The 12,213-nt window shown below is 44.4% G+C and overlaps 1 pseudogene; it reads left to right on the top strand.

Annotated features, from left to right (window-relative positions):
- Positions 1–8,475: 8,475 nt before the first annotated feature.
- Positions 8,476–9,781, top strand: LOC142436018 (KICSTOR subunit 2 pseudogene; annotated as a pseudogene).
- The last annotated feature ends 2,432 nt before the right edge of the window (positions 9,782–12,213 follow it).

Here is a 12,213-nt window from a genome sequence, read left to right as displayed (position 1 = left end):
GGAGCATTTCTAATCCTGACATGTAACCTGATAACTTCCTAATAAGCCCAACAACTATGAGGATGGTCTGTGAGTTTTTGGGTGGCCATTGCAGTGAACTGTCAAACCCACAAAGGAGAAGTGTCTTATGAGGAATGGATGGTGTCATAATTGGTGAAAAGTTTGTAAGGCAAAGGCATATCTGACTCCAGCCTCAGTGTAATCCTCTTTGGGCTACTGCTGAGTCCGATTCTCCTTTCCCTCTGTGAAATCAGAGAAGGTCAGATGTGGCCCCCACACTATTCTTACAATATACATTTAAATTTGTAGAAATAGTAATCTAGACATAGTGTGTTTGAAGTGTGATAGCACTTCTTATACAGGCAATTAGATAATTATCGGGCGCCAGTATTACAAATAGTTTTATTTTGATAAAATAATTCAATTAGATTTAATTAAAAATTTAAACTTCATGTTAGCATTTTATGTTTAAAAATGATCTTTATTTAAATATGGCTTTTCATTCATTATAATTTATATTCCCCATTATTGATCCTGAGGGGTTTATCTGTCCTGGATTTCCTGTGTTTCCAGCTCTTATCTGCACTAGTGCACATGTTCTGCTCTACCTGGATTTATAAGGTAGAATTGGCATCATGATAGTGCGCGGGGGGAACGCAGGGAAGCATTAAAGAACTAGAGGACAGTTTTATGTTTCATTGGTGCTATATTGCACCCTGAATGGTTCATCTCTTCCTTGTGACCCTTCTCTAAAGGGATATCCAAATGTCTACAGATAGACTTTGGGTCTGCTCTCTGTACTCTCCCTCATTCATTTGATATGATTTTTTGTTCTGAGTCTTTGGTGCCTGATACCTGATCCCATCAACACCTCATAATCACACAGGCTGGTGTGCTTCTTCCATGTAGACCAGGTGTCCTCAAACTATGACCCATGGGCCACATGTGGTCTGCCGAGGACATTTACCCGACTCGCTGGGTGTTTTTGCCCCATTTTTTTTCACTTCAAAATAAGATATGTGCATAGGAATTTGTTCATAGTTTTTTAAAAAACTATAGTCTGGCCCTCCAATGGGTCTGAGGGGCAGTGAATGTGCCCCCTGTTTAAAAAGTTTGAGGACCCTTGATGTAGACTTTGTTGCTTCTGAGCTTGATGGCCACTTGTTTATCTTCAAGCCTTTAAGACTCCAGACACTATATCTTTTGATAATGAGCACCATCAGTTTTCTTCACCACATTTGCTTATGCACCATTTTGTCTTCACTGATTGTGTCAGGAAGGTGAGCATCAGGGAATGCCAGGTTATTAGAACAAGCGTTCTTGCATTGAGGGAGTATTTGAGTAGAGGCCCAATGCCCATCTCAGCAGAATATTCAATTCTTCAAAGGAATAGTTAAGTTCTGTGCTTTGACTTTCAGTCATATAAAAACCAGTACATATTGTATATTGCTGATTTTGTCATTCTGAAGAACTAAGTCTCAATCAAAGAAGGAAAATAGGGCACATTATTAAAAGTGTGTTGGCTTTATTATAACTTTAGATATATGCGATATGAATCATATGGTAGGCAGCTTCTAAGATGGTTCTTAATAACCCCCCTGATACACATGTCCTTACGTAATCTTTCCTCAATGTATGTGGGCTGGGCCCAGTGCTGGCTTACACAAATGTTCACTAATTAATAGAAAGCAGTAAAGTGATGGGACCTCACTTGCAAGGTTAAATGACAAAGACTGGAGTTTTCATCTTGCTTGCCCACTCGCGCATCTCACTTACTTCCTCTAGTCCAGTGACAGCCAGAAGCCGTGTTGTAAGCTGCCTTACAGAGAGGCCTGTGTTGAAGGGAGGAGTTCTGGAGGCATAGTGATTGTGCATTGAATTGCTAACTGCAAGGTCAGCAGTTTGAAACCACCAGCCCCTCTGCTGGAGAAAGATGGGGCGTTCTACTCCCACAAAGAGTTACGTCTTGGACACCTATAGGGGCAAGTCTACTCTACCCTGTAGGGAACCTATGCATCAGCATTGACTGGATAACCGTGAGTTTAGTTTTGGTACGTGGCAAGAGGAAAGTGGCAAGAGGCTGAAGGTGGCAAGAGGCTGAAGGTGGCCAGCTGCCAAGAGCCAATGAGAAACTAGAGGTGGCAGTCACAGCAAGCCCTGCAGGACCACGCAATCTGAATCCTAGGAGGATTCATATGGGTCAGCGAAAGACTCCTCCACCAGTGAAGGGTTGACATGACCCCAACCCCAGGCAACTCCCTGAATGCAATGTGAGCGGAAAGGGCTGGCCAGACAATCAGTCTGCTATAAGAGTGCTGGCTGCATAGATGATCTGAAATCATTTCATATCAGTGTGGTCGTAACACGTTGTTGCTGTTGGTTGCTGTCCAGTCAGTCCTGACTGCTGGCAGCTCCGTGTGTGCCGAGTAGAACTGATAGGGGTCTCAAGGCCGTGCCTGCTCACCAACAGATCAGCACGCTGTCTGGGAGAAGCCGCTGGGTGTATAGGTACTTACATCAGAAGCTTTGCCCACGGTGGGGATGGGTCAGGGTGGAGCCCTCAGTGAAGTTATTTCATGCATTTGTAAACAAATTGTTTTGTCACTGTCTGCATTCCATCCTGGGATCCCCCCTGACCTCCTAAATAATAATTTTTTATTGATATACATAAAAGTGCATGCTTCAAACACACACGCACACACAACTCACTGCCATGGAGTGGATTCTGGCTTATGGTCAGAATCTGATCTATAGGATTCTGTCCTTTAGGGCAAAGCAGAACTTCCTCCGTGGGTTTCTAAGATTGTAACTCTGCTGGAGCAGAAAGCCTCATCTTTCTCCAAAGGAGGGGTTGGTGTTTTTGAACTGTTGACTCTGTGCTTAGCAGTCTAACTCTTAACCATTATACCACCAACAAACAAAAACAAAACCTCCCTGTCACCCAGGCAATGCCAACCCATAGGTTCCATATAGTGTAGAACAGACTTGCCCCTGTAGGTTTCCAGGACTCTTTGTGGGAGTAGAATGCCCCATCTTTCTCCAGCGAGTGGCTGGTGATTTCAAACTGCTGACCTTGCAGTTAGCAGCCCAACACACAACCACTATGCCATCATGACTCCTACTGCACCCCAGGGCTCCTTAAAGTCCAGTCTTAATACTGTGAAATTTTATGATTTATGACAAATGTACAGTTTCTTTTTTATGTTATCGGGGGATCTTATAGTTCTTCTCACAATCCATACATGCATCCATTGTGTCAAGCACATTTGTACATATGTTGCCTTCACCATTTTCAAAGCATTTTCTTTGTGCTTAAGCCCTTGATATAAGCTCCTCATTTTTCCCCTTCCCCTCACCCTTCCTCCCTAATGAACCCTTGTTAAATTAAAATTATTACTATTTTCATATCTTACATCATCTGCTCTTTCCCATCACCCACTTTTCTGTTGTTTGTCCCCCTGGGAGGGGGTTATATGTCGATCATTATGATCAATTCTTCCTTTCTACCCCCATCTTCCCCTTACTCTCCTGGTATCTCTATTCTCATTATTGATCCTGAGGGGCTTATCTGTCCTGGATTCCCTGTGTTTTGGGCGCTTATCTGCAGCAGTGTACATGCTCTGGTCCAGTCAGATTTATAAGGTAGAATTGAGGTCATGTTAGTGGGGGTTAGGGAAGGAAGCATTAAAGAACTAGAGGAAAGTTGTATGTTTCATCGGTGCAATATTGTGCCCTGAATGGTTCATCTCTTCCTTGTGACTCTTCTGTAAGAGAATGTTCAATTGTCTACAGATGGGCTTTGGGTCTCCCCCATTCACACTGGTATGATTTTTTGTTCTTGGTCTTTAGTGCCTGATACCTGATCCCATTGACAACTCATGATCACACAGGCTAGTATGCTTCTTCCACATAAACTTTGTTGTTTCTCAGTTAGATGGCCACTTGTTTATCTTCAAGCCTTTAAGACCCCACATGCTATATCTCTTGATAGCTGGGCACCATCAGCTTTCTTCATCACATTTGCTTATGCACCATTTTGTCTTCAGTGATCATGTGGGGAATGTGAGCATCACAGAATGCCGGATTATTAGAACAAAGTATTCTTGCATTGAGGGAGTACTTGAATGGAGGCCCAATGTCCTTAATACTTAACTATAAATATAAATACCTAGATCTAATTCCCTATCATTATATATAAATATATTTACGTATGTTCATGCCTGTATTTAGACCTCTGTAAATGTCCTTTGCCTCCTAGTTCTTTCCTCTATTTCCTCTTACTTTCCTCTTGTCCCACTATCATGTTCGGCTTTCATTTGGGTTTGAGTAATTCCTCACAGTTTCATTGCCCTTGATTAAGCCTGACTAGGCATCCTATGCCTTTCTCTCCATCAGTGTTAGTTCACTTGTTGTTCCCTTGTCCCTGGGTTGGTTGACAACCCTTTCCTTTATCCAAATGGACAGTTTCATGTATACAATATTACATTATTGTGGTATGAGTTGGGGTGCCAGCCCCCCCACCACTAGTCATGGGTTCAATAAGCACAATTGTATGGTTGAGATAAATAAATATTATATTCAGCTCATTGAGGGCATGAGAGACAGAAGAGACATTGCAATAATGCAGTCAGACACATTTCATAGTAGCAATGCTCACCTCAGTGGGAAGGGAAGGAGGACAAAGGGAACCAGGGGAGGAGAGGGAATCAAGGAGAGAGGGGGTGGAGAGACCCGCAAGAGGGAGAGAGATCTCTATCGCTAACCCAGGCATATCTACCTTTTGAGGGCGTGCAAGCCCACGACTTACAGGTAGACATGCGTCACAGGAAGGGGTGGCACTATGTTATACAGCAATGAGAGAGGGTGGTCTAGGGGCATACACTCAATAGGAAGAGGAGGGTTTGGGGGTATACATGTGACAAGATGGGAAGATCCTAGAGTCAGGATGGCAGCTTAACTTTGACCTGTTCTCTGGATCTCCATAGGAACCATTATCAGTAGGGTGTGAAACCCACCTACAGGAACTAAGCTAATGGTTGCAAGCTTCAGGGAGAAGTAATCCATTGTGCCCAGCAGCAGGGAGCAGGCCCACCCCTGTGGTGTGGGGAGACAGCAGTCTGCCTCCAGGGAGAATCTAACCTCCCCTCATACATTATTATTTTTTTCTTTTTCTAAACAATCATTTTATTAGGGGCTCATACAACTCTTATCACAATCCATACATATATCAATTGCGTAAAGCGCATTTGTACATTCATTGTCCTCATCATTCTCAAAATATTTGCTTTCCACTTAAGCCCCTGGCATCAGCTCCTCATTTTTCCTCCCCCCCCCCACTTCATGAACACTTGATAATTTATAAATTATTATTTTATCATATCTTACACTGTCCAACGTCTCCCTTTACCCACTTTTCTCTTGTCCATCCCCCAGAGAGGAGGTTATATGTAGATCCTTGTCATTGGTTCCCCCTACAATATTACATTATTATATAGAATAGTTTTGTTTTTTTAATTTTAACAATTTATTAGGGGCTCATACAATTCGTATCACGGTTCATACATATACATACATCAATTGTATAAAGCACATCTGTACAATCTTTGCCCTAATCATTTTTTTCTCCTCTTTTCTTTTTTTACATTTTATTAGGGATATATAGAATAGTTTTACTGCCTTTATAAGCCCTCTGTGGAAGACCAAATAGTTCCTGCCATATAGCATTGTCCCATGGATGATGTGTAGTCAAAGGGGGACAGACATGGCCCCTATGCTGTTTTCACCATTTCAATGAATCAGATACAATGGGTCAATGATGGAAGCCACCTAAAAACATCATTGTAGCACTATGGTTATCTTTGTAAGAAGCTGTCAAACTGTTTCCTAAAGTGACTAGACTATTTTGCATTCCTATCAGCAATAGGTGAAAATCACCACTGCTCTGCTGCCTTGAAAGCAATTAGTATTGTCAGGTTTCTTTTTCTCATTAGCCCTTCTCAAAAAACGTATGAGTATAGTGGAATTTCATTAGTGCTTGATTCCCCCCCTTGTTTTTCAGTTACACTTGGCAATTGTGCAATGTTTATGTTCATTTGCCATCTATATACCTTCTTTGGTGATGTGTCTTTCCAAAAATTGTGCCCTTTTTGAATTGGGTGGTTTCTTATTATTGCATGTATGGATTATTTGCATATTTTAGATATACGTCCTTTATCTGATACATATTGTACAAATAGTTTCTCCTGGTGTTTGGCCATCTTTTCATTTTCTTAGCTGTACTTTGTTTGTTTGCTTGTTTGTTTTTTCTACCTTGTCAAGCCAAAAAAGAGACCTTCTCATCCTCTTCCCAGTTCCTTTTTTTTCCAAATCTTTTTATTAGGGGCTCATTCAACTCTTATCACAATCCATACATACATCAATTGTGCGAAGCATACTTGTACATTCATTGCCCTCATCATTCTCAAAACATTTGCTCTCCACCTAAGCCCTTTGCATAAGCTCTTTATTTTTTGCCCTCCCTCTCCGCTGCCCCCTCCCTCATGAACCCTTGATAATTTATAAATTATTATTTTGTCATATCTTACACTTTCTGATGTCTCCCTTCACCCACTTTTCTGTTGTCTATCCCCCAGGGAGGAGGCTATGTGTAGATCCTTGTAATCGGTTCCCCCTTCCACCCCAACCTCCCTCCACCCTCCCTGTACCTCCACTCTCATCACTGGTCCTGAAGGGATCATCCTCCCTGGATTCCCTGTGTTTCCAGTCCTATCTGTACTTTTTGCAACTCAGGAATCTTTAATTTTAAAAAAATCCAATCGTGTAGATTTCCCCATATTCGCTAGGTGTTTTAGAGTTTTACTTTCATATTTAGGTCTAGGATCTATTCTGCGATCATAAGGGAAGGCCAGTGTCTGGTTTTTCGTTATCTGGTTTGTTTTGAAAATGGACAGCCAATGTTTCCTGCAGAGACTGCTTTCCCCATTAAATGGCCTTCGTGAGATATCAGTTGACTTGATTTTCAATGTGTTATGTGTAACATAATTTTTGAATCTGTAGACTTGAGCTGACCCAATCAGAATCAGGGCTCAGTTCTGTTTCTTTTTTAAACAATGGGCTTGAGAGATAGGCATTATTGCTCTTTAGACAGAAATGAAGTTCTCAGTTCTACATTTGTCTTTCATTAAAAAAATACTTATTGGTAGTAGAAAATAATAAAACTAGCATGCATAGAGAAAAAATAAATGAGTCCTAGAGATAATTGAATCCCTATGTCAAGCCCCTATTGGTGATGTTGGTTTGATTACATGTTCCATTAAATTCACTTTTCCCCTTGAACTAGTTTACATTTCTGCCACTTCTGACCACAGTCCTTGGTTAATAAAACCTGAGCACACAAACTGTGGCTTAAGTGTGAATTGAAGAAATACCCAAAACTCCTGCCATCAAATTGATTCTGAGCCATAGCGAGCCTGTAACAGGTTCCTGAGGCTATAAACCTTTATGGGGTCAGAGAAGTTCATTTTTCTTCTGTGGGGCCATGGAGGCATTGAGTTGCAGTGAGCAGCCCGATGCATCACCACCGACCCCACTGGAGCGCCTTACTTAAGAAAGAAGATTACATCCGTTAAAATCTATTCCGACTGGCTGTTCCTCGGGAGAAACTGTGGGTGTTTTACTCCGGCAGCGATCTGCAGTCTCTGCAACCCACAGAGACGGCTCTTCCCTGTCCTGTGGGCTCACTGTGTCAGAACTGGCTCCGTGCGGTGAGTGAGGCCATTTGCTGGCAGGAGACCCTCGGTGCGTGGCTTCATCTCTGCGACGCCTGTCTCCTCACCTTTAGACTAGGACGAGTTAGTCGATCTTTAGATCAGTTTGCCATTTTAAAAATTCAAAGAGGAGCAGCAGCTAGATCAGCGGTTCTCAACCTGTGGGTCATGACCCCTTTGGGGGTGGAATGACCCTTTCACAAGGTGTCGCCCATTTCATAACAGTAGCAAAATGACAGTTATGAAGTAACAACGAAAATAATGTTATGGTTGAGGGGTCACCACAACCTGAGGAACTGTGTGAAAGGGTCACGGCATGAGGAAGGCTGAGACACACTGCTCTAGATTCTCCTTGTGGGTTCCGGTGAGTGGGAATCAACCTGACAGCAGTAGGCTTGGTTTAATGGCAAAGATAAAAGTAATGTCTTCTCTTTGAGCTGCTGAATAATTAACGGATATCCCATTCTTTGGAGAGGAATACCTTCGATTTCACAATCCAGCTTTTTCATGATTGTCGTTTTTCTTGCCCAGGATAAAGGCTCTTACTGGACTGATTTGCTATGTTCAATATGTTGATCTTAGCTGCCTTCGGAGAGCCTTGGTGAGGTAGTGGTCGGTGAGCTGGGCTGCAATCTGCAACACTGGCAGTTCAAAACCACCAACAGCTCCTTGGGAGAAAGGCGAGGCGTGGAGCTGGAGCACAGCTCACATGGGGGAGTCTATCCCTCTGGCCACCCTGGTCCCGGTAGAACAGGCGGTACTGGAGATGTTCTTCTCTCACCTGGGCATCATCTCTTACGACAAAGCCAAGGACAACGTGGAGAAGGAATGCGAGGCCCACAAGTGTGCAGGGCAGCTGGATATCGCTGCTGGTGACCTTGGCCCAATTGACCACAGCCGAGAAGGTCTATTACAGCCTCACCTACCTGGGGAAGAAACTGGGGGGCCAGTCTTTCTTCGGCAGGAAGGATTCCATCGGAACCATCTACACGGCTCTGCACAATGAGCCGAAGAAGGTGGTACCGGCCGTGGTGCCATGGGTGGGGCCCTCCTCACATGGAAGAACTCCTTTCCCACTTGTCTGAGCAGCTCGGCTTCTTCGTTCAGGCTTGGACGGAGATGGCAGACTTTGATGAGGAGATGTACACCCTCAGTGCACTGAAGAGCTTGTTGGCCTTTTGGACACCATGCTCAGGAAATACACCTCCAGATTTCACCACCCCGTTCTCAGCCCCTTGGAGAGCAATTTCCTGCTGGAGGTCAGTGTCATGAGTCATCTGAAGGCCCCGGCTCAGGTCTCCGAGTGGAAGTTCCTCCCGCCTCTGGTTAACTTGCACAGCGCCCACTCCAAGCTGCAGACCTGGAGGTCCGATCTTTGAGAAGCAGCGGGAGACCAAGGAACATCTGTTTGTAGGGCAGTCTCAGAAGGCTGTTCAGCCCCCACACCTTTTCCTTTGGCTGATGAAACTCAAAAGCATGCTCCTTGCCAAGGTTAGCTTTTACTCTCATGAGGCCCTGAGCCAACAAATGACTGCTTTAGAAATGAAAGTATTGACTGCGAAAGCTAACCCTACCTTTTGGGAAAGATTTCCAGCTTCATCGGGAAATACGATGCTGCCAAAGTGTCCTCAATTTTTGACACGCGAGGTTCTGAAAGTTTTCAGGGCCACGGCTGTCACCAGCCCCATTCCTGCAGAGAGGCCCCAAAGGGTGTGGACCAGTACCCAGCGTGGTGTCCCTGCCCAGTGACAGGCCGGTCATGCACTGGCCCAATGTCATCATGATCATGACGGACCACACTTCCGACCTGAACAGCTGGGAGAAAGTGGTCCACATCTGTAACTACAAAGTCCAGAGCACGTACTTCCTCACCCGCCCAGAACCTCACTGTCGTCATTTTTGAGTCAAAGAAATCCCAGAGGGACTCCCACTTTATTTCCTTTCTCAATGAGCTGTCACTTGCCCTTAAGAACCCCACAGTTTTTGCAAGTCTGAACCCTGGATCCAAAGGTTAGCAGGCTGTTTGTGTGAAAGCTTGAAAAGACTGTCAGTTGTGTTCTTCAATGCTCTGCTCATCCCCCCAGGAGCCCGTGATTCAAGTTCATCTCCACTCAAGCGTCTTTCTGGGCTGAATTAAAGACAGCCTCCCCCTAACTGCCTTGCACACTTTATAAGCAATCTAGGGCAATTGAAGAAAGACTCCAAAGAGTCATCCGGTGATTGTGACTGTGTATTTCCATGGGGTAGCAAAAGGATGTCCGTATTGTCCCGTGTGTCCTCAAAGTCAGATGGAGTATTTGTTGTTTCCAGATGTTGTCTCGTCCCCAACACTGTGTCCTGCGATGACTCCAGCCACGTAGCCCAATCCCATTCTTCATAGAAGAGTGACCGGGACAAGATATTAAATGGCCTTTTATAGAGTTAATGACTATATATATTTTCTCTCATAAATTAAGAAATGAATACAGTTATTAGTTTTATGATTCTTATGTATATATCAATTACTTTTATGCCAAAAGTAAGGTCTTGGTAAGCAATTTATGCAAGTTATTAAAATTGAAGGTGATTCCAAACAATAAAAAAAGAATTACACTCTCAGAAACACAGGGAATTCAGGACAGATGAACCCCTCAGGACCAATAATGAGAGTAGCGATACCAGGCCAGTAAGGGGAAGGTGGGGTAGAAAGGGGGGGAACCGATCACAAGGATCTACATATAACACCCTCCCTGGGAGGCAGACAACAGAAAAGTGGGTGAAGGGAGACATTGGACAGTGTAAGAATTGACAAAATAATAATAATTTATAAATTATCAAGGGTTCGTGAGGGAGGTGGGGTGGGGAGAGAGGGAAAAAATGAGCTGATACCAAGGGCTCAAGGACTGTTTTGAGAATGATGATAGCAACAAATGCACAAAACTTCTTGGCGCAATGGATGGATGGATGGATTGTGATAAGAGTTGTATGAGTCCCCAATAAAATGATTTTTAAAAGAAAAAAATAAAATAAAAATGCAGGCAGATCAACAACAACAAAAAAAGAATTACAGTCTCAAAATCTCAGGCAGACAGTTAGTTCTACCCCATCCTCAAAGATTGCTATTTGTCAGTATGGACTTCACGGCAGTGCGCTTGGTTTGCTCATTTGCAGATCTGCCTTTAAGTCGACCCCTGACTCGTGGTGACATGAGAATGAAATGTGCACAGAGAATGAAACTGTGCCAGGACTTTGCCAGTCCCACAGTCGGTTATAGATCAGCTCATTAAGATGCATACAATCCCCCAGATCCTGGATGCTTCCTCCCCCCAACTACCATGATCCAAATTCTACCTTGCAGGACTGGATAGGACAGAGGCTGTACACTGGTACATATGAGGGCTGGAGGTACAGGGAATCCAGGGTGGATGATACCTTCAGGACCAAGGGTGTGAGGGGTGATGCTGGGAGAGTGGAGGGTGAGTGGGTTGGAAAGGGGGAACTGATTGCAAGGATCCACATGTGACCTCTTCCCTGGGAGATGGACGGCAGAGAAGGGGGGGAGGGGAGACTCCAGATAGGGCAAGATATGACAAAATAACGATGTATAAATTACCAAGGGCACATGAGGGAGGGGGGAGTGGGGAGAGAGGGGAAAAAAAAGAGGACCTGATGCAAAGGGCTTAAGTGGAGAGCAGATGCTATGAGAATGATTGGGGCAGGGAATGTGCGGATGTGCTTTATTCAATTGATGTATGTATAGGTATGGATTGTGATAAGAGTTGTGTGAGCCCCTAATAAAATGTTTTTTTTAAAAAGATGCATACAATTTTGACTGGCCGATTTTTAGAAGTAGATCACCAGACCTTTCTTCCCATCGCAGTCTAGAAACTCAAGTGAAGCCTGTTTAGCGTCAGAGCACCGCACAGCATCCACCGACAGGAGGGTGGTGACTGCGCATGACACGAGCTTGACGGAAATGAAGGCTGAGTCGCCTTCAGAGAAAGCACGGGCCCACCGAACCCGCCCTCTTCCTTAGGCAACGGGTCCTGACCAACCCCCTGGAAGTTGTATTCTCTCTTGCAGTTCCCTTGCACGAGCCCTGGAAGAACCGACCATTCTCAGTCTGCCTACGAGGCAGAACCAACCAAAGATGAAGGCTGCCCTAGCGGTGACTCCCACGTTCCCAGAAGTGTTCAGGCTGGCGGTCACCTAGAGGTGGACTAAAAGCAAAGAGCATAACTGATCCATGGTCCAGGCAGATGTGGGCGGAGAGCAGGGGTTATCTTAGTGTGGAAAGAGAAGCCTTCCTTCAGCCAAGGTTCTTAGAAAGGGACTCTGGGTTTGCCAGCACTTACGCGTCGTGCTGCTAACCACATGGTCAGCGATTCCGAACCATCAGCCTCTCTGCGGGGGAAAGGTGAGACTTTCTACTTCTGCAGAGGTACAGTTCCCGGAACTCACAGGGGCC

This window comes from Tenrec ecaudatus, chromosome 1, assembly GCF_050624435.1.
Source record: "Tenrec ecaudatus isolate mTenEca1 chromosome 1, mTenEca1.hap1, whole genome shotgun sequence".
In the NCBI taxonomy this organism is placed as follows: Eukaryota; Metazoa; Chordata; class Mammalia; order Afrosoricida; family Tenrecidae; genus Tenrec; species Tenrec ecaudatus.
This window is presented reverse-complemented; position numbering and strand designations above follow the sequence as displayed.